This window comes from Capricornis sumatraensis, chromosome 13, assembly GCF_032405125.1.
Source record: "Capricornis sumatraensis isolate serow.1 chromosome 13, serow.2, whole genome shotgun sequence".
NCBI lineage: Eukaryota > Metazoa > Chordata > Mammalia > Artiodactyla > Bovidae > Capricornis > Capricornis sumatraensis.
This window is the reverse complement of record NC_091081.1, coordinates 2,668,998-2,693,166: the sequence shown is the minus strand read 5'-3', so window position 1 is coordinate 2,693,166 and position 24,169 is coordinate 2,668,998.

The following is a 24,169-nucleotide window of genomic DNA, read 5'->3' as shown; positions in this document are numbered from 1 at the left end:
AAAGGAGAGACAAGCTAGCTAATTCCTGGGGTAACTAGAATAGGAAAAGGAGTATGTCAGGCTGTATATTGTCACCCTGCTTATTTAACTTCTATGCAGAGTACATCATGAGAAATGCTGGACTGGAAGAAACACAAGCTGGAATCAAGATTGCCGGGAGAAATATCAATAACCTCAGATATGCAGATGACACCACCCTTATGGCAGAAACTGAAGAGCTAAAAAGCCTCTTGATGAAAGTGAAAGAGGAGAGTGAAAAAGTTGGCCTAAAGCTCAACATTCAGAAAACGAAGATCATGGCATCCAGTCCCATCACTTCATGGCAAATAGATGGGGAAACAGTGGAAACAGTGTCAGACTTTATTTTGGGGGGCTCCAAAATCACTGCAGATGGTGATTGCAGCCATGAAATTAAAAGATGCTTACTCCTTGGAAGAAAAGTTATGACCAACCTAGATAGCATATTCAAAAGCAGAGACATTACTTTGCCAACTAAGGTCCGTCTAGTCAAGGCTATGGTTTTTCCTGTGGTCATGTATGGATGTGAGAGTTGGACTGTGAAGAAGGCTGAGTGCCGAAGAATTGATGCTTTTGAACTGTGGTATTGGAGAAGACTCTTGAAAGTCCCTTGGACTGCAAGGAGATCCCACCAGTCCATTCTGAAGGAGATCAGCCCCAGGATTTCTTTGGAAGGAATGATGCTAAAGCTGAAACTCCAGTACTTTGGCCACCTCATGCAAAGAGTTGACTCGTTGGAAAAGACTTTGATGCTGGGAGGGATTGGGGGCGGGAGGAGAAGAGGACGACCGAGGATGAGATGGCTGGATGGCATCACGGACTCAATGGACATGAGTCTGAGTGAACTCTGGGAGTTGGTGATGGACAGGGAGGCCTGGTGTGGTGTGATTCATGGGGTCACAAAGAGTCAGACACGACTGAGCAACTGAACTGAACTGAACTGAACTGAACTGGAACAGTATCTGCAGCTGGGCATCGTGGCCTCTCCCTTTAACCGGTCCTCTCTTCATGCTCTTTGCGGTGTTCTTGTTTGGCCCTTATATTCTCAGTGCTACTACCCAGTTCATGACCTCTGGAATTGAATCCATAAAGTTACAAAGCTCAATATAGCCCCCTAACCGATGGGGAGCTCTGAACGTCCTACCAAAACATGAGGTGATGCTTTCTATGATGAGTGATAGAAGCATCAAGAGGGGGGGAATGAAGAGGAAAAGTTAAAATTTTACATAACCTCCTGCTCCTTCTGCCTCTGTAACTCAGCTTGCTCCTTGCAAAGTCTGGACCACACAGGCCTCAGAAAGTAGGGACTCACAATACTAGGAAGTGGAGTTTATCTCACTCACCCTTGCCCTGTGCTCTTTGCAATTGCCCAGTCCCTGCAAAACCGCAAACCACCTTAATCATGCCTGTCTGTATATAAAAACTCTGTAACCCCTTTGCGCGGCGCTCAGAGCTTGGAGTGTTAACTTCTCTGGTCCCGCTGATGTAATACACCTGAGTTCTCCAACTCTCCTAGAGTGGTGCTTGATTTCTCGAGTACTGGTTTCTGCAACACAGGCAAGAATACTGGAGCAGGTTGGCATTTCCTTCTCCAGCATGTCTTCCCAACCCAGGGATCGAACCCATGTCTCCTGCATTGGCAGGCAGCTTTCTTTACCTTCTGAACCACCAGGAAAGCCCTTTCAATAGAAGAGTTATATTTAAATAAAACAGGAGAGTTGGAGGCAACTTAAGCAGGTATGTGGGGAAAGGGCCTCATAGGAAGAGGGAACAGCTTAGATCCCATGCCCTAAGATGCCTGGCAAGTTCAAGAGCAGGGGCGGTTATCACTGATGGAGGGAGGACAAGGAAGAGAGGCAGGAAGGGATCACGCCCAGTAGGGCCTTGATGGACGTGGCCTTTCACTCCGAGTGGCGTGGGGAGCCGTTGCAGAGTCTCTCAGAGAAGAGAGGCTGCCATGCTTTAACGAGGATGGAAAAGACCAGAGGGGCCCCCGGGTAGAGGCAGATGGACTCAGGAAGCCTATGCTGCTGTCCAGGTGAGGAAATGAGAGGGTAACAGGCGGGAAGGCCAGGGGTCTCCAAATGGAGGAAATAGGCTGCAAGCGTCAGACAATCTTTTCTCTCTCTTAAGCGGCAGGAGGAAACAAACTACTAGTGTTATATTTTTTTTCCCCTTCTCTATACAAATTTAAAAAGAGGTTTCTTTTAAAATTGTGTGTTGCCATGAAGACACCTGGTTCCAGCAGAACTTAACTTTTCTCAAACCTTGAGCTAACTAACCAATGCGTTTTTCTTATGGAAATGTTTGTCTTAAGCTATGTTAATGAACTATGTATGTACCCTAGACTCTGTCTTCAAGTTGGTTCTGCCTAAGACTCAGGCAGCTGCGACTGGCCGGCGCACTAAGCGCAGGTGGCTGCGACCGGACGGCACACTAAGCGCGGCCAAGAGGAGCTACCCTACGTCCGAGGTCAGGGACAGAAGCCGAGGGTACCAGGCTGCGATGGCGCAGGAATGGCCGAGAGGAGCTACTCCTTGTCCGAGGTCAGGGGTGGTGGCTGCCAGGAGCTACCCTGCGTCCGAGGTCAGGGTTGACGTCCGAGAGGAGCTGCCCTGCGTCTGAGGCCAGAGACAGCACCTGAGAGGAGCTACCCCATGTCTGAGGTCAGGGGCGGCGGCCGAGAGGAGCCACCCAGCGCCCAAGGCCAGGGGTGGTGGCCGGGAGGATCAACCCCACCTCCAAGGAGTGGTGGCGGCCTGGGCACAGGAGGGCCTAGAGGAGCCAACCCATGTTGAAGGTCAGGAAGGGCAGCAGTGAGGAGACATCCCTCATCCAAGGTAAGGAGTAGCGTCTGCACTTCACTGGAGCAGCCGTGAAGAGATACCCCACACCCAAGGTAAGAGAAACCCAAGTAAGATGGTAGGTGTTGCAAGAGGGCATCAGAGGGCAGACACACTGAAACCATACTCACAGAAAACTAGTCAATCTAATCACACTAGGACCACAGCCTTGTCTAACTCAATGAAACTAAGCCATGCCTGTGGGGTAACCCAGGACGGGCGGGTCATGGTGGAGAGGTCTGACAGAATGTGGTCCACTGGAGAAGGGAATGGCAAACCATTTCAGTATTCTTGCCTTGAAAACCCCATGAACAGTATGAAAAGGCAAAGTGATAGGATACCAAAAGAGGAACTCCCCAGGTCAGTAGGTGCCCAATATGCTACTGGAGATCAGTGGAGAAATAACTCCAGAAAGAATGAAGGGATGGAGCCAAAGCAAAAACAATACCCAGCTGTGGATGTGACTGGTGATAGAAGCAAGGTCCAGTGCTGTAAAGAGCAATACTGCATAGTAACCTGGAATGTCAGGTCCGTGAATCAAGGCAAATTGGAAGTGGTCAAACAAGAGATGGCAAGGGTGAACGTCGACATTCTAGGAATCAGCGAACTAAACTGGACTGGAATGGGTGAATTTAACTCAGATGACCATTATATCTACTACTGTGGGCAGGAATCCCTCAGAAGAAATGGAGTAGCCATCATGGTCAGCAAAAGAGTCCGAAATGCAGTACTTGGATGCAGCCTCAAAAACAACAGAATGATCTCTGTTCGTCTTTGTTGGGACCTGACCTGAGCCATGACAGGCTCGACAGGCCACACTAGGCCTAGGCCTCAGGTTCTTGTAAGCATGAGTCATAATTCTAGGAAGCCCCACCAAGGTCCCCCATGACACCAAGGTCCCCCTCGATGACGCCAAGTTTAAGTCAATCACCACGATGACCCAAGGTTGAGTCAATCACCACACGCCAAGTACACTATTGCTGAGACAAAAGACTGCCTGTATATAAGCAGCTGTGATTCAGAGCTTGGGGCTCTCGTCAAGACTCCACTGTGCTGGATGAGACTTGAGCCCTAGCTCGAGCTACCAATAAACCCTTTTATGCTTTTGTATTGCTGTGGACATCTTATTCTCTCAGTTTTGGGGACTCGGACACTGGGCATAACAGTCTCCAAGGCAAACCATTTAATATCACAGTTACCAAGTCTATGCCCCAACCAGTAACACTGAAGAAGCGGAAATTGAACGGTTCTATGAAGACCTACAAGACCTTTTAGAACTAACACCCACCAAAGATGTCCTCTTCATTATAGGGGACTGGAATGCAAAAGTAGGAAGTCAAGAAACACCTGGAGTAACAGGCAAATTTGGCCTTGGAATGTGGAATGAAGCAGGGCAGAGACTAATAGTTTTGCCAAGAAAATGCACTGGTCATAGCAAACACCCTCTTCCAACAACACAAAAGAAGACTCTACATATGGACATCACCAGATGGTCAACACCAAAATCAGATTATATTCTCTGCAGCCAAAGATGGAGAAGCTCTATACAGTCAGCAAAAACGAGACCAGGAGCTGACTGTGGCTCAGATCATGAACTCCTTATTACCAAATTCAGACTCAAATTGAAGAAAGTAGGGAAAACCACAAGACCATTCAGGTATGACCTAAATCAAATCCCTTATGATTAGACAGTGGAAGTGAGAAACAGATTTAAGGGCCTAGATCTGATAGAGTGCCTAATGAACTATGGAATGAGGTTCATGACATTGTACAGGAGACAGGGATCAAGACCATCCCCAAGGAAAAGAAATGCAAAAAAGCAAAATGGCTGTCTGGGGAGGCCTTACAAATAGCTGTGAAAAGAAGAGACGTGAAAAGCAAAGGAGAAAAGGAAAGATATAAGCATCTGAATGCAGAGTTCCAAAGAATGGCAAGAAGAGATAAGAAAGCCTTCTTCAGCGATCAATGCAAAGAAATAGAGGAAAACAATAGAATGGGAAAGCCTAGAGATCTCTTCAAGAAAATTAGAGATATCAAGGGAATATTTCAAGCAAAGATGGGCTCGATAAAGGACAGAAATGGTATGGACCTAACAGAAGCAGAAGATATTAAGAAGAGGTGGCAAGAATACACAGAAGAACTGTACAAAAAAGATCTTCATGACCCGGATAATCACGATGGTGTGATCACTCATCTAGAGCCAGACATCCTGGAATGTGAAGTCAAGTGGGCCTTGGAAAGCATCGCTATGAACAAAGCTAGTGGAGGTGATGGAATTCCAGTTGAGCTGTTTCAAATCCTGAAAGATGATGCTGTGAAAGTGCTGCACTCAATGTGCTAGCAAATTTGGAAAACTCAGCAGTGGCCACAGGACTGGAAAAGGTCACTTTTCATTCCAATTCCAAAGAAAGGCAATGCAAAAGAACGCTCAGACTACCACACAATTGCACTCATCTCACACGCTAGTAAAGTAATGCTCAAAATTCTCCAAGCCAGGCTTCAGCAATACGTGAACCGTGAACTCCCTGATGTTCAAGCTGGTTTTAGAAAAGGCAGAGGAACCAGAGATCAAATTGTCAACATCCACTGGATCATGGAAAAAGCAAGAGAGTTCCAGAAAAACATCTATTTCTGCTTTCTTGACTATGCCAAAGCCTTTGACTGTGTGGATCACAGTAAACTGGAAAATTCTGAAAGAGATGGGAATATCAAACCACCTGACCTGCCTTTTGAGAAATCTGTATGCAGGTCAGGAAGCAACAGTTAGAACTGGACATGGAACAACAGACTGGTTCCAAATAGGAAAAGGAGTACATCAAGGCTGTATATTGTCACCCTGTTTATTTAACTTATATGCAGAGTACATCACGAGAAATGCTGGACTGGAAGAAACACAAGCTGGAATCAAGATTGCCAGGAGAAATATCAATAACCTCAGATATGCAGATGACACCACCCTTATGGCAGAAAGTGAAGAGGAACTAAAAAGCCTGTTGATGAAAGTGAAAGAGGAGAGTGAAAAAGTTGGCCTAAAGCTAAACATTCAGAAAATGAAGATCATGGCATCTGGTCCCATCACTTCATGGGAAATAGATGGGGAAACAGTGGAAACAGTGTCAGACTTTATTTTTGGGGGCTCCAAAATCACTGCAGATGGTGATTGCAGCCATGAAATTAAAAGACACTTACTCCGTGGAAGAAAAGTTATGACCAACCTAGATAGCATATTCAAAAGCAGAGACATTACTTTGCCGACTAAGGTCCGTCTAGTCAAGGCTATGGTTTTCCCAGTGGTCATGTATGGATGTGAGAGTTGGACTGTGAAGAAGGCTGAGTGCCGAAGAGTTGATGCTTTTGAACTGTGGTGTTGGAGAAGACTCTTGCGAGTCCCTTGGACTGCAAGGAGATCCAACCAGTCCATTCTGAAGGAGATCAGCCCTTGGATTTCTTTGGAAGGAATGATGCTAAAGCTGAAACTCCAGTACTTTGGCCACCTCATGCGAAGAGTTGGCTCATTGGAAAAGACTCTGATATTGGGAGGGATTGGGGGCAGGAGGAGAAAGGGACGACAGAGGATGAGATGGCTGGATGGCATCACTGACTCGATGGACGTGAGTCTGAGTGAACTCCAGGAGATGGTGATGGACAGGGAGGCCTGGCATGCTACAATTCATGGGGTTGCAAAGAGTTGGACACGACTGAGCGACTGAACTGAACTGAAGACTCAGAACGACTTTACAGACTGGTATGTTTTACTCAACAAACCGGTTTGTATGTTTTACTCATGCAAATGTTCTCTTAAGTTATGTTAATGAGACTGTATTTGCTTAGAAACCTGCCTTTCTTCAAGAGTAATGCCCATCATTTTATGACCCAGAACAACTCACCTTGTGTCAAAGTTATCTCAAAATGCATGTTGTAGGTGAGGGGCTTGGTTCCACTCTGCGATATGAGACATCTCCTTTCTATAATCAACAGCTTGCTAGTAGCTATATCACATCCGGCTAACAAGGGGGGTAATCTTTCTGCCCCCTTCTGATGTCTATGTCAGAAGCTTTCTCTATCTCTTTTATACTTTAATAAAACTTTATTACACAAAAGCTCTGAGCAATCAAGCCTCGTCACTGGCCCCAGGTTGGATTCCTGTCCTCCAGAGGCCAAGAATCCTGGCATCTTTCATGGCTCAGCCACAACCTTTCAGAAGGATGGAGACCGGGAGATGATCTTCATGGAGGCAATGGAAAGTGGTCAGATCATGAACAGAGGACGAGCTTTACTCCACCAGCCAATTAAACCTTGCCCTTCTCCATCCACCCTTGCAGACATCCATCCAACCATGACTTATGAAAGTCTGCTTTGTGTGAGGCACTGTTCTGGCTCTGAGGATATAACTGAACTAGACGAGCAAGCTCCTCTATGGAACTTGCATTCTAGACAGCAGACATAGACAGTGAGTAAATTCATGAGCATGGATAATGGTCTACAGTTGGAACTGCTATAAAGGACTCAACAGTGTGATCTCTTAGGAAAAGTGCCAGAGTGGAAGCTAGAAAAGGCCTCAGAGGAAGTGACATTTGAAACAAGACCAAAAAAGAAGGAGCCTACTGTGCTAAAACTTGGTAGAAAAGCATTGAGGGGAAAGGGGAATTGTTTTGCATGGTTGAACTGCAGATAGAAGACCAGTGTTGTTGGAACACAGGGAGGCAGAGAAAGACAACAGCAGTGGTTATCTCTTCCCCTGTGACCAATATAGCATTTGGCCATGTTCCTACACTCAGGATCCAGATTGCTTTTTTATTTGCTTTCATAATATTACACAATACAATCTGAGGACCATAGCATTGATTTAACCAAATGTCTAAACAGGGCCTCCCAAGTGGCTCAGTGGTAAAGAAACCACCTGCAGTGCAGGAGAAACTGGTTCAATCCCTGAGTCATGTAGATCCCCTGGAGAAACTGGCAATCCACTCCAGTATTCTTACCTGGAGAATCCTACAGACAGAGGAGCTGGTGGGCTACAGTCCATAGTGTCAGAAAGAGTCAGACAGGACTGAAGTGACTTCGTATGCATGCTAAACAGAAACTATTCTATTCCAGATAGTTGTTGTTGTTATTATTATTAGCAAGAACTAGAAGCTGAGAGAATACAGTTAAGGGGAAATCAAACAGAGCAATTATGTTTGAACCTGATTTCAAATCAAGATCTTATTCTGAACCCCATTTTTTTTAATCCACTATGTACCAAGTTACTTCCTAATAAGCAAAGAAGAAAGAAAAACACTTAGGACAACTTTACTGGTTGGTTCTCTCATAGATTTTTTTTCCTGTGTGGACGCTGTTGGTTCACTGGTTATTTTGGTAAATTTGTATCTTAATAATTGTTGATTTTTAATTTTCTTTCTCTCTCCAGTTCCAGTGAAGCTGACCGTGTATCTGCTCTGATTGCCCATCTCTATGAAATGGAGTTTCAGTTTTACAGTTGGTACTTATCATTTTTTAAAAACAGCTTCTTTAAGTTGGAGATATTTTGAAGAACTTACCTCATTAATGAGAAAAATAAATCCAAACACAAGACACTTTCTATATTTTTATTCTAGTATAATATACTAGAGGGGAGAAATGATTGCATGTTTACAATTAAGTTGCTTGGAAACTAGAGAGCTGTCTATTTAAGTGGTTATTTCCAAGCACGCATAAAGTTTGCCTGAGGAAGAGGAACTCACAGTATTAAACTTTGCAGCCTTAGTGCTAGAATATAATAAATGTGTGTATGTATATATATGTATGGCTTTTATTTTTTATTTCTAGTTCTAGAATCACTGGTTTTCAATGATAAATGTGCCATTAATATAATAAAAGATGGGCTGTTTCCTTAAATTCTAAGATTAGGTCAGAGCTTCATTGACCTCTTTGTAGGAGGCTGTAAACTTCCCTCTGGGGAGTTGCTAAAAATATTCTCTGGTATTATTCTGAAGATTAAAGGCTAATGTCCTTATTTGGCTTTGTTAATCTCTTTCCAGGCCTTTTAGCCCCAATTAATGTGCTAAATGTTTTATTCATGGCCATTACTATGGATATTTTCCCATGGTGCTTTTTCTTAAAAGAGTATCTTCTTTGGGAAATTAGAAAGTGATGAAACATTGTAACTGCTTTGGTCGCAAAAACATACCTTCACCCTTTGGTCATTTTTCCACCTTGATTCTATCTTAATGATCATTGTAATGATTATTTCTTTATATGAATTTTAATTTTTAATTCAGGCATAGTTGACTACCATGGTGTATTAGTTTCAGGTGTACAATGTTATAATTAAGTATTTTTATCTTGTTGTTCAGTCACTAAATCATGTTCAACTCTGCAACCTCAGGGACTGCAGCATGCCAGGCTCTACTATTTCCTGGAGTTTGCTCAAATTCATGTCCATTGAGTCAGTGATGCCATCCAATCATCTCATCCTCTGCCACTCCCTTCTCCTCCTGCCCTCTGTCTTTCCCAGCATCAGGGTCTTTTCAAATGAGTCAGCTCTTCACATCAGGTGGCCAGAGTATTGGAGTTTCAGATTTAGCAACAGTCCTTCCAATGAATATTCACAGTTGATTTCCTTTAGGAATGACTGGTTTGATCTCCTTGCAGTCCAAGGGACTCTCAAGAGTATTCTCTAGCACCACAATTCGAAAGCGTCAGTTCTTCAGTACTCAGCCTTCTTTATGGTCCAACTCTTGCATCATTACATGACTACTGGAAAAAAACATGGTTTTGACTGTATGGACTTTTGTCGGCGAAGTGATGTCTCTGCTTTTTAATATGCTGTCTAGGGTTGTCATAGCTTTACTTACAAGGAACAAGCGTCTTTTCACGTCATGGCTGCAGTCACCATCTGCAGTGATTTTGGAGCCCAAGAAAATAAAGTCTGTCATGGCTTCCACTTTTTCCTGCCATGAAGTGATGGAACCAGATGCCCTTGATAGCTTACAGTGAACGTGTCATGTTGGATTCTTGATCTCCAAAGAAGATTTAGTTTTGGGACCAGGGACTAGGCTTGATCACTCAAGAGCTTTTGTGTAGCAGAGTTTCATTAAAGTGAAAAAGGGACAGAGAAATCTTCTGACACAGACATCAGAAAGGGGATGGAGAGTGTCTCCTCACTAGCATAAGCAAGGGAGTTATATACCTTTTTAATTGACTATGACCAACCTAGATAGCATATTCAAAAGCAGAGACATTACTTTGCCGACTAAGGTCCGTCTAGTCAAGGCTATGGTTTTTCCTGTGGTCATGTATGGATGTGAGAATTGGACTGTGAAGAAGGCTGAGCACCAAAGAATTGATGCTTTTGAACAGTGGTGTTGGAGAAGAGTCTTGAGAGTCCCTTGGACTGCAAGGAGATCCAACCAGTCCATTCTGAAGGAGATCAGCCCTGGGTTTTCTTTGGAAGGAATGATGCTAAAGCTGAAACTCCAGTACTTTGGCTATCTGATGCAAAGAGTTGACTCATTGGAAAAGACTCTGATGCTGGGAGGGACTGGGGGCAGGAGGAGAAGGGGACGACCGAGGATGAGATGGCTGGATGGCATCACTGACTCGATGGGCGTGAGTCTGAGTGAACTCTGGGAGATGGTGATGGACAGGGAGGCCTGGCATGCTGGGATTCATGGGGTCGCAAAGAGTGGGACACGACTGAGTGACTGAACTGAACTGAACTGAACTGAACTGCAATAAATCAAAAGAATTTCTCAAGGTTGTAAAGATCTTACCAGACCCACTCCCATAATACACATTCTAAGATAGCAGTATTAGTCAGAAGGTTTTGAAGAAGGAGAAACATGTCCTCAAGCAGGATACATTGTTATATAATCCTTACTACAGAGTTTGAACTCAGTTGTTCATTGTTCTGGGCTTAAAGGAAAAAAAAAAAAAAAACATTTTATGTGACTAAGACTAAGGAATGTAGAGGGAAAAAACGCACTTGTCCTTTTTTCCTCCTTGAGAATTCCAGACCCCTGTTTCCTCCTTGAGAGTCCCAGACCCCTTTCTCCTCCTCCTTGGGGACCCTGGACTTCTTATCAACCTGCCTAGGAATTGACTCTCTCACCATGATCTAAGTTTTTTGAATGTTGAGTTGTAAGCCAGTTTTTTTCACTCTCTTCTTCATCCCTCATCAAGATGCCCTTTAGTTCCTCTTCACTTTCTGCCATTAGAGTGGTATCATCTGCATATCTGAGACTGTTGATATTTCTCCCAGCAATCCTGTTCCAGCTTGTGATTCATCCAGCTGGGCATTTCATGTGATGTACTCTACATATAAGTTAAACAAATGGGTGACAATAAACAGCCTTGATGTACTCCTTTCACAATTTGGAACCACTCCATTGTTTAATGTCCAGTTTTAGATGTTATCTCTTGACCTGCATACAGGTCTCTCAGGAGACAGGTTAGGTGGTCTGGTATCCCTGTCTTTTTAAGAATGTTCCACAGTTTTTAGTGATCCAAACAGTCAAAAGCTTTAGTGTAGTCAATGAAGCAGAAATAGATGTTTTTCTGGAACTCCATTGCTTTCTCAGTGTTCCAACAGATGCTGACAATTTGGTCTCTTTGAAACCAAGCTTGTACACTGGGAAGTTCTCAGTTCACATACACTGTATAGATGTGAAAGTTGGACTGTGAAGAAAGCTGAGCACCGAAGAATTGATGCTTTTGAACTGTGGTGTTGGAGAAGACTCTTGAGAGTCCCTTGGACTGCAAGGAGATCCAACCAGTCCATTCTGAAGGAGATCAATCCTGGTTGTTCATTGGAAGAACTGATGCTAAAGCTGAAACTCCAATACTTTGTCCACCTCATGCAAAGAGTTGACTCATTGGAAAAGACTCTGATGCTGGGAGGGATTGGATAATATTGGATAATATTCAAAAAAATTGGAGATATCAAGGGAATATTTCATGCAAGGGTAGGCATGATAAAGGACAGAAGCAATAAGGGCCTAACAGAAGCAGAAGAGATTTAGAAGTGTGGCAAGAATAAACAGAAGAACTATACCAGAAAGTTCTTAATGACCAGGATAACCACAATGGTGTGGTCACTCACCTAGACATCCTGGACATCCTGGAGTATAAAGTCAAGTGGGCCTTTGATCACAGCTAGTGAAGGTCATTTAAAATCCTAAAAGATGCTGCTACTAAAGTGCTGCACTCAATACATCAGCAAATTTGGAAAACTCACTAGTGGCCACAAGACTGGAAAAGTCAGTATCATTCCAATCCCCAAAACGGGCAGTGCCAAAGAATGTTCAAACTGCTGTACAATTGCTCTCCTTTCACTTGCTAGCAACAGTATGCCCCAAATCCTTCAAACTAAGTTTTCAGTTCAGTTCAGTTCAGTTGGTCACTCAGTCATGTCTGACTCTTTGCGACCCCATGAATTGCAGCATGCCAGGCCTCCCTGTCCATCACCAACTCCCAGAGTTCACTCAGACTCACGTCCATCGAGTCGGTGATGCCATCCCGCCATCTCATCCTCTGTCGTCCCCTTCTCGTCCCTCCCCCAATTCCTCCCAGCATCAGAGTCGTTTCCGATGAGTCAACTCTGCATCAGATGGCCAAAGTATTGGAGTTTCAGCTTTAGCATCAGTCCTTCCAAAGAATACCCAGGACTGATCTCCTTTAGAATGGACTGGTTGGATCTCCTTGCAGTCCAAGGGACTCTCAAGACTCTTTTCCAACACCACAGTTCAAAAGCATCAATTCTTCAGTGCTCAGCCTTCTTCACAGTCCAACACTCACATCCATACATGACTACTGGAAAAACCATAGGCTTGACTAGATGGACCTTAGTTGGCAAAGTAATGTCTCTGCTTTTGAATATGCTATCTAGGTTGGTCATAGAGTAAGGAGTAAGCGTCTTCTAAGAAGTAAGCATCTTTTAATTTCATGGCTGCAATCACCATCTGCAGTGATTTTGGAGCCCCCCAAAATAAAGTCTGACACTGTTTCCACTGTTTCCCCATCTATTTCCCACAAAGTGATGGGACCACATGCCATGATCTTTGTTTTCTGAATGTTGAGCTTTAGGCCAACTTTTTCACTCTCCTCTTTCACTTTCATCAAGAGGCTCTTTAGACTTCTTCAGTTTCTGCCATAAGGGTGGTGTTATCTGCATATCTGAGGTTATTGATATTTCTCCCGGTAATCTTGATTCCAGCTTGTGCTTCTTCCAGCCCAGCATTTCTCGTGATGTACACTGCATATAAGTTAAATAAGCAGGGTGACAATACACAGCCTTGATGTACTCCTTTTCCTATTTGGAACCAGTCTGTTGTTCCATGTCCAGTTCTTTTTTTTTTTTTCCATGTCCAGTTCTAACTGTTGCTTCCTGACCTGCATATAGGTTTCTCAAGAGCCAGGTCAGGTGGTCTGGTATTCCCATCTCTTTCAGAATTTTCCACAGTTTCTTTTGATCCACACAGTCAAAGGCTTTGGCATAGTCACTAAAGCAGAAATAGATGTTTTTCTGGAACTCTCTTGCTTTTTCCATGATCCAGCGGATGTTGGCAATTTGATCTCTGGTTCCTCTGCCTTTTCTAAAACCAGCTTGAACATCAGAAAGTTCACGGTTCATGTATTGCTGAAGCCTGGCTTGGAGAATCTTGAGCATTACTTTACTAGCGTGTGAGATGAGTGCAATTGTGTGGTAGTTTGAGCATTCTTTGGCATTGCCTTTCTTTGGAATTGGAATGAAAACTGACCTTTTCCAGTCCTGTGGCCACTTCTGAGTTTTCCAAATTTGCTGGCATATTGAGTGCAGCACTTTCACAGCATCATCTTTCAGGATTTGAAACAGCTCAACTGGAATTCCATCACCTCCACTAGCTTTGTTCATAGTGATGCTTTCCAAGGCCCACTTGACTTCACATTCCAGGATGTCTGGCTCTAGATGAGTGATCACACCATCGCGATTATCTGGGTTGTGAAGATCTTTTTTGTACAGTTCTTCTGTGTATTTTTGCCACCTCTTCTTAATATCTTCTGCTTCTGTTAGGTCCATACCATTTCTGTCCTTTATCGAGCCCATCTTTGCATGAAATGTTCCCATGGTATCTCTAATTTTCTTGAAGAGATCTCTAGTCTTTCCCATTCTGTTCTTTTCCTCTATTTCTTTGCATTGATTACTGAAGAAGGCTTTCTTATCTCTTCTTGCTATTCTTTGGAACTCTGCATTCAGATGCTTATATCTTTCCTTTTCTCCTTTGCTTTTCGCTTCTCTTCTTTTCACAGCTATTTGTAAGGCCTCCTCAGACAGCCATTTTGCTTTTTAGTATTTCTTTTCCATGGGGATGGTCTTGATCCCTGTCTCCTGTACAATGTCATGATCAGGCACTCTATCGATCAGATCTAGAACCTTAAATCTATTTCTCACTTCCACTGTATAATCATAAGGGATTTGATCTAGGTCATACCGGAATGGTCTAGTCATTTTCCCTTCTTTCTTCAATTTAATTCTGAATTTGGCAATAAGGAATTCATGATCTGAGCCACAGTCAGCCCCCTGGTCTTGTTTTTGCTGACTGTATAGAGCTTCTCCATCTTTGACTGCAAATAATATAATCAATCTGATTTTGGTGTTGACCATCTGGTGATGTCCATGTGTAGAGTCTTCTTTGTGTTGTTGGAAGAGGGTGTTTGCTATGACCAGTGCGTTCTCTTGATAAAACTCTATTAGCCTTTGCCCTGCTTCATTCCATATTCCAAGGCCAAATTTGCCTGTTACTCCAGGTGTTTCTTGACTTCCTACTTTTGCATTCCAGTCCCCTATAATGAAAAGGACATCTTTTTTGGGTGTTAGTTAAAAGGTCTTGTAGGTCTTCATAGAACCATTCAACTTCAGCTTCTTCAGCATTACTGGTTGGGACATAGGCTTGGATTACTGTGATATTGAATGGTTTGCCTTGGAAACGAACAGAGATCATTCTGTCGTTTTTGAGATTGCATCCAAGTACTGCATTTCAGACTGTTGTTGACCATGATTGCTACTCCATTTCTTCTAAGGGATTCCTGCCTGCAGTAGTAGATATAATTCACCCATTCCAGTTCATTTTAGTTCGCTGATTCCTAGAATGTCGACATTCACTCTTGCCATCTCTTGTTTGACCACTTGCAATGAACAAAGCTGGTGGAGGTGATGGAATTTGAGTTGAGCTGTTAGAAATCCTGAAAGATGATGCTGTGAAAGTGCTGCACCCTATATGCCAGCAAATTTGGAAAACTCAGCAGTGGTCACAGGACTGGAAAAGGTCAGTTTTCATTCCAATTCCAAAGAAAGGCAATGCAAAAGAATGCTCAAACTACCGCACAATTGCACTCATCTCACATGCTAGTAAAGTAATGCTCAAAATTCTCCAAGCCAGGCTTCAGCAATATGTGAACCGTGAACTTCCAGATGTTCAAGCTGGTTTTAGAAAAGGCAGAGGAACAAGAGATCAAATTGCTAACATTTGCTGGATCATCGATAAAGCAAGAGAGTTCCAGAAAAACATCTATTTCTGCTTTAGTGACTATGCCAAAGCCTTTGACTGTGTGGATCACAAGAAACTGTGGAAAATTCTGAAAGAGATGGGAATACCAGACCACCTGACCTGGCTCTTGAGAAACCTATATGCAGGTCAGGAAGCAACAGTTAGAACTGGACATGGAACAACAGACTGGTTCCAAATAGGAAAAGGAGTACATCAAGGCTGTATATTGTCACCCTGTTTATTTAACTTCTATGCAGAGTACATCATGAGAAACGCTGGACTAGAAGAAACACAAGCTGGAATATAGGTTGCCGGGAGAAATATCAATAACCTCAGATATGCAGATGACACCACCCGTATGGCAGAAAGTGAAGAGGAGCTAAAAAGCCTCTTGATGAAAGTGAAAGTGGAGAACGAAAAAGTTGGTTTAAAGCTCAACATTCAGAAAACGAAGATCATGGCATCCGGTCCCATCACTTCATGGGAAATAGATGGGGCAACAGTGGAAACAGTGTCAGACTTTATTTTGGGGGGCTCCAAAATCACTGCAGATGGTGACTGCAGCCATGAAATTAAAAGATGCTTACTCCTTGCAAGAAAAGTTATGACCAACCTAGATAGCATATTCAAAAGCAGAGACATTACTTTGCCGACTATGGTCCATCTAGTCAATGCTATGGTTTTTCCTCTGGCCATGTATGGATGTGAGAGTTGGACTGTGAAGAAGGCTGAGTGCTGAAGAATTGATGCTTTTGAACTGTGGTGTTGGAGAAGAGTCTTGAGAGTCCCTTGGACTGCAAGGAGATCCAACCAGTCCATTCTGAAGGAGATCAGTCCTGGGTTTTCTTTGGAAGGAATGATGCTAAAGCTGAAACTCCTCATGTGAAGAGTTGACTCATTGGAAAAGACTTTCATGCTGGGAGGGATTGGGGGCCAGAGGAGAAGGGGACGACCGAAGATGAGATGGCTGGATGGCATCACTGACTCGATGGATGTGAGTCTGAGTGAACTCCAGGAGTTGGTGATGGACAGGGAGGCCTAGTGTGCTGCGATTCATGGGGTCGCAAAAAATTGGACATGACTGAGCGACTGAACTGAACTGAATTTGCCTTGATTCATGGACCTAACATTCCAGGTTCCTATGCAATATTGCTCTTTATAGCATTGAACATTGCTTCTATCACAAGTCCCATCCACAACTGTGTATTGTTTTGCTTTGGCTCCATCCCTTCATTCTTTCTGGAGTTATTTTTCCACTGATCTCTAGTAGCATATTGGGCACCTACTGACCTGGGGAGTTCCTCTTTTGGTATCCTATCATTTTGCCTTTTCATACTATTCATGGGGTTCTCAAGGCGAGAATATTGAAGTGGTTTGCCATTCCCTTCTCCAGTGGACCACATTCTGTCAGACCTCTCCACCATGACCCACCTGTCTTGGGTTACCCCACAGGCATGGCTTAGTTTCATTGAGTTAGAAAAGGCTGTGGTCCTAGTGTGATTAGATTAACTAGTTTTCTGTGATTATGGTTTCAGTGTGTCTGCTCTCTGATGCCCTCTTGCAACACCTATCATCTTACTTGGATTTCTCCTACCTTGGGGATGGGGTATCTCTTCACGGCTGCTCCAGCAAAGCCCAGCTGCTGTTCCTTACCTTGACGAGGGGTATCTCCTTACCGTCACCCCTCCTGAACTTGAACGTGGAGTAGCTCCTGTTGGGCCTCCTGCGCCCGCGCAGCCACCGCTCCTTGGACATGGGGTTGCTCCTCTCGGTGGCTGCCCCTCGCCTCGGGCATGGGGTAGCTCCTGTCGGCTGCTCCTGTGCCATCGCAGCCTGGCACTCTCGATTGCCGTCCCAGACGTCGGACGTGGGGTCGCTCCTCTTGGCCACCACCCCTGACCTCGGACATGGGGTATTTCCTCTCAGCCACCTCCCCTGACCTTGGACGTGGGTTAGCTCCTCTCGGCCACACTTCTGCGAGGTCCGTCGCAGCCGGCATTTACGGAGGCCTTTTTCTCTCTTGCTATTCTGTGGAACTCTGCATTCAGTTAGGTATATCGTTCCCTTTCCCCCTTGCCTTTCACTTTTCTTCTTTCATACCTGTTTGTAATTCCTCTTCAGACAATCACTTTGCCTTCTTGCATTTCTTTTTCTTGGGAATGGTTTTGTTCACTGCCTTTTGTACAGTGTTACAAACTTCCATCCATAGTTCTTCAGGCACTCTGTCTACCAGATCTAATCCCTTGAATCTCTTCATCACTTCCACTGTATAATCATAAGGGATTTGATTAGGTCATACCTGAATGGCCTAGTGGTTTTCCATACTTTCTTCAACTTAAGCCTGAATTTTGCAATAAGGAGCTCATGATCAGAGCCACTGTCTGCCCCAGGTCTTGTTTTTACTGGCTGTACAGAGCTTCTCTGTCTTTGGCTGCAAAGACATAATAAATCTGGTTTTGGTATTGACCATCTGGTGATGCCCATATGTAGAGTCATGTCTTGGGTTTTGGGGAAAGGGTGTTTGCTATGACCAGCATGTTCCCTTGAGAAAACTCTGTTAGCCTTTACCCTGCTTCATTTTGTACTCCAAGGTCAAATTTGCCCATTATTCCATTTTTATATATTACACTTTTAATACAAGGTTATTCTAAATTATCAGCTACATTCCATGTGCCATATGTTATATCCTTGAAACTTATTTATTTTATACCTAATTGCTTGTACCTTTTAATCCTCTTCACCTATTTTTCTCCTCCAGTAGCCACTATTTTGTTCTCCTGTGTCTCTGAGTCTGTTTCCATACTATTTGTTTTATTTTGTAGACTCTATTAATGTTGTGTGTGGTTCGGTTGCTACATCATGTCCAACTCTTTGCAACCCCATGGACTATATATAGCCCACTAGGCTCCTCTGTCCATGAAGTTTTCCAAGTAAGAATACTGGAGTGGGTTGCCATTTCCTTCTCCAGATTCTGTTAATATACATAACTAAAAACATACAATATTTGTCTTTCCCTGTCTGATATATTTCACTATGCATAATACCCTCTAGTTCTATCCATATTGTTGCAAGTGGCAAAGCTTTATTCTTTCTTAAATGGCTGAGTAATATTCCATTGTGTATATATATATTCCATTGTATCTATACAGTTAAATATGTGTAAATATTATGTATACACATTGTGTATGTACAATGTATATACAATATTATGTATATACATTGTGTGTCTACAATGTATATATATAATATTTATACATATATAATTATATATATACAATGGAATATATATATACACAATGGAATATTACTCAGCCATTTAAGAAAGAATAAAGCTTTGCCACTTGCAACAATATGGATTACTTTGCCGACTAAGGTCCGTCTAGTCAAGGCTATGATTTTTCCAGTAGTCATGTATAGATGTGAGAGTTGGACTGTGAAGTAAGCTGAGCACCAAAGAATTGATGCTTTTGAACTTTGGTGTTGGAGAAGAGTCTTGAGAGTCCCTTGGACTGCAGCGAGATCCAACCAGTCCATTCTGAAGGAGATCAGCCCTGGGATTTCTTTGGAAGGAATGATGCTAAAGCTGAAACTCCTCATGCAAAGAGCTGACTCATTGGAAAAGACTCTGATGCTGGGAGGGATTGAGGGCAGGAGGAGAAGGGGACGACCGAGGATGGGATGGCTGGATGGCATCACTGACTCGATGGACGTGAGTCTGAGTGAACTCCGGGAGTTGGTGATGGACAGGGAGGCCTGGCGTGCTGCGATTCATGGGGTCGCAAAGAGCTGGACATGACTGAGTGACTGAACTGAACTGAACTGAACTGAACTGAGAGGGTATTATGCTTAGTGAAATATATCAGACAGGGAAAGACAAATATTGTATGTTTTTAGTTATGTATATTAACAGAATCTGGAGAAGGAAATGGCAACCTACTCCAGTATTCTTGCTTGGAAAACTTCACGGACAGAGGAGCCTGGTGGGCTATATATAGTCCATGGGGTTGCAAAGAGTTGGACATGACTTAGCAACTGAACCACACATATATAGTTATAATATATATAATATATATGTGTATATTATATAATATATATACAAATAGCACATCTTTATCCATTTGTCCAATGGTGGGTGCATGTATCTTTTCCAATTTGTGTTTTCATTTTCTTTGGATAAATACCCAGGAGTGAAATTGCTGGATTGTATGACAGTTTTATTTTTAATTTTTCTTTGCTGTATTGTCTGGGGCAACTCACATTTCCACCAAGAGTGCATGGAAAATCTCTTTTCTCCACAACCTCATCAACAATTCCTATTTCTTGTCTTTGTGACGACTGCTATTCTGACAGGTGTGAGATGATGTTGTGATTTTGACTTGTATTTTCCTGATGAGTAGTGATGTTGAGTATCCTTTCATATGCCTGTTGGCCAACGTGTATGTCTTCTTTGGAAAAAATGCCTATTCAGGTCCTCTGTTCATTTTAAAAATTGAATTGCTTTTTTTGATATTGAGTTGTATGAGATTAGTTTTTAATACATATTTTGAATATTGACCCACTTAGCAGACATAATGTTTGCAAATATCTTCTCTCATCACCCTTTTTGTTTTGTTCATGGCTATTTTCCCCCCCTGTTCAAAAGTTTTTAAGTTTGATTAAGTCCCATTTGTTTATTTTTGCTTTTGATTCCCTTCCTGAGGAGACAGACGTGAAAAAATATTGCCAAGACTGATGTCAAACTGTGTATAGTTTATGCTTTTCTTCTAGGGATTTTCTTCTAGCAGATCTTACATTCAAGTTTTTAATCAGTTTTGAGGTTGTTTTTGTACATGGTATAGGAAAGTGGTCAAGTTTAATTCTTTTCCATGTAGGTGTCTAATTTTCCCAACACCATTTATTGAAGAGACCATCTTTTCCCCATTGCATATTCTTGCTTCCTTTATCACAGATTAATTGACCATAAAGGGGAGTTTGGGGGAGAATGGATAAATGTATATGTATGGCTGAGTCTCTTCATTGTTCACTTGAAACTATCACAATATTGCTAATTGGCTAGACCCCAATAGAAAATAACAAGTTTGAAGTTAAAGAAATAAATTAATTGACCATATAATCATGGGTTTATTTCTAGGCTCTCTGTTCCACTGATCTATGTGTATGTTTTTGTCCCAGTAACATACAGTTTTATTAGTATAGTTTTGTAATTGTGTTTGAAGCCAGAAAGCATGATACCTCCAGCTTTGTTCTTGTTTTATAGGAATATTTTGACTATTCAGGGTCTTATGTATTTCCATACAAGTTTTAAAATTATTTCTTATATAATGCCATTGGTATTCTGATAGTGATTACATTTAATTTGTACATTGCTTTGGGTAGTATGGACAATGTAACAGTATTAATTATTACAGCCCATGAGCATGGTATTTATCTCCTTTTCTTTGTGCCATCCTCAATTCCTTTCTCGGAAGCCCAAGATCAGGGTGCTGGTCTATTTGCTTCCTCATGAGAGCTGTGTTCCTGGCTGGGAGATGGCCACCTTGCTGTGTTCTCCTGTGGCCCTTCCACATGGTGTGGGGAGAGAGAGAGCTCTGGGGTCTCTTCCTCTCATATTGGATTAAGACCCAGATCTTATGACCCCACTTAACCTTAATTACTGCCATAAAGACCCTATCTCCATGGACAGTCACCTTGAGGGTTAGGGCTTCAAAGTTTGACAGGACACACCTCAAAGAAAATAAATATTATCTCTGGACTTGTGTTCATAAATTTCTAGAAAGTGCTCTAACTGGTCTAGGATCCCTCAGTAGAAAGGTACCATAATTGGTCCCCTTTGTTTTAGGACTTGCTCCTTGCTAACCAATAGCTTCTTCTATTTAGGGAGCTACATCTCTGAACAATTTCTCACAGATTAAACTTATGATACATATAAAGATAGTAGATTTAATACTGTTTAATACTGGTGTGTTTGATCAAGTGCAGGTAAGCACTTTAATCAAGGAGGTAAGCATATTGAAGATATGGTTCTTTTTTTCAAGAGTAACACATGATGGATAATATCTTGATAGATGAGAAAAACTATGTGTTAATTCTAGAAATTCAGAATAAATCTTCTGCTCAAAATTTAGTGCAGGAGAAAGAGAAATTCTGAAAAGTACAGGATTGGAAATTTGTCACATTTTGACATTCAAAGATCCATTGAAACATTTTAAATTTTCTGATGGGGTTCTTCCAAGGCAGGAGGAGGTATGATTGGAGAAATGCAGAAGATTTAGGCAATAGCATTTAAGATGGACCAGTGTCCATATTCAGAGAAGGCAATGGCACCCCACTCCAGTACTCTTGCCTGGAAAATTGCATGGACAGAGGAGCCTGGTAGGCTGCAGTCCATAGGGTCTCTAGGAGTCGGACAAAACTGAGCGACTTCACTTTTACTTTTCACTTTCATGAATTGGAGAAGGCAATGGCAACCCACTCCAGTACTCTTGCCTGGAGAATCCCAGGGACGGGGGAGCCTGGTGGGCTGCCGTCTCTGGGGTTGCACAGAATTGGACACGACTGAGGCGACTTAGCAGTAGCAGCAGCAGCAGTGTCCATACTAAGAGACAGAATGGCTAGTGAGGAGCATGTTATGATAGACGAAGTGAGGTTTAAAATACTGAGGGAAGTGAACTGTCATCTTGGGTGAGAGAAACATAAATTTCATTGTATATATGTACCACAATTTCTTTATCCATTCATCTGTTGATGGATATCTAGGTTGCTCCTTCCAAGGAGCAAGTGTCTTTTAATATCATGGCTGCAGTCACCATCTGCAGTGATTTTGGAGCCCAGAAAAATAAAATCAGCCACTCTTTCCACTGTTTCCCCATCTATTTCCCATGAAGTGATGGGACCAGATGCTATGATCTTCGTTTTCTGAATGTTGAGCTTTAAGCCAACTTTTTCACTCTCTTCTTTCACTTTCATCAAGAGGCTCTTTAGTTCTTCTTCACTTTCTGCCATAAGGGTGGTGTCATCTGCATATGTGAGGTTATTGATATTTCTCCTAGCAACACGAAACGAGCCCTCCACCTTCAGAGGGGAGGACAGAGAGGCCTAGAACGGCCTGCTGGGTGGTGCTCCTTCCACACTGGGCTGCTCCCCTCCTCTTTCTCTGCTCTTATCCATTGGAGGGATGGACAAACCTGACAGCCGGGTGCTCTTGGGCTTCACTGACATAGGAGACCCCTCCCACTGCTAGCTGGCTCTCTGTGCGCTGTCTTCTCCTTTGGAGGCCACAGTGGGTGAGAGGAAACAAGGCCTCCATGCTTCCATGTCCCAGTGCTGCGATGAACATGGGGGCACAACTGTCTTTTTCAGTTATGACTTCCTTGGGGTATATGCCCAGTCGTGGGATTGTTAGATCACATGGTAGTTTCATTCTTAGTTTTCTAAGGAATCTCCATACTGAAAAATAACTTAAATCTTACAAATTATGTGCTTTGTGAGAAGCGGAATGACTGCCACGAAGAGAGAAGAATTGAAAGAAGAATGGGTAAATGTGTCAAGAGGGTCAGTGCATCAGTCTTAGATTTCCACCTTTATTAACCAGAGGGGGAAAGGAAGCTGCCAGAGGAGGTGCTCCAGGATTGGAAGTTATAAATTAAAGATGCAGCATTTTCCTTCAGGAAGAGGACCTGCCCTCCAAGGCCCTTGAACGCAAGAATCGGGGAAGGTAGGGCAGGGGGGCACTGCTTGTAGACAGGGGGGCTGATGCTGTGCTACTTATACTGAAGGTCACACCAGCTTGGGAGCCAGTGGAGGTCACATATATCAGTTCAGTTCAGTTCAGTTCAGTCACTCCGTTGTGTCCAACTCTTTGCAACCTCACGAACCACAGCATGCCGGGCCTCCCTTTCCATCACCAACTCCCGGAGTTTACCCAAACTCATGTCCATTGAGTCAGTGATGCCATCCAACCATCTCATCCTCTGGCATCCCCTTCTCCTGCTCTCAATCTTTCCCAGCATCAGAGTCTTTTCAAATGAGTCAGCTCTTTGCATCAGTGGCCAAAGTACTAGAGTTTCAGCTTTAGCATCATTCCTTCCAAGGAAATCCCAGGGCTGATCTCCATCAGAATGGACTGGTTGGATCTCCTTGCAGTCCAAGGGACTCTCAAGAGTCTTCTCCAACACCACAGTTCAAAACCATCAATTCTTCAGTGCTCAGCTTTCTTCACAGTCCAACTCTCACATCCATACATGACCACTGGAAAAACCATAGCCTTGACTAGATGGACCTTAGTTGGCAAAGTAATGTCTCTGCTTTTGAATATGCTATCTAGGTTGGTCATAACTTTCCTTCCAAGAAGCAAGCATCTTTTAATTTCATGGCTGCAGTCACCGTCTGCAGTGATTTTGGAGCTGCCCCACTTTGGACACGACAGGAGTTTTGGCTGTTGATACAGGCGTCAGGATGTCAGTGTTCTCTCGACCCTGTTTCCCTCAGATTGAGACCCCAGGCATGATGAACAGAGAGCTTTCCCATTCCCTAGCCGGCTCTTCGGGGGCTGCTCTCCACGGCTGCCTGGGAGCAGGAAGGGCCCTTCCCTGAAGCCTGCGGGAGGTCTGCTTTTCCTGTTTAGATCATTTTTCGGGAGTGTCGCCTTTTCCCAGTGCAGCTTGTGAAAAGCTTAGGACCAAAAGGACAGGATATTTTTATGGCAGGACACGGTTTTCCCTGGTGGCTCAAATGGTAAAGAATCCGCCTGCAATACAGGACACCCGGGTTAGAGCTCTGGGTCGGGGAGGTCCCCTGGAGGGG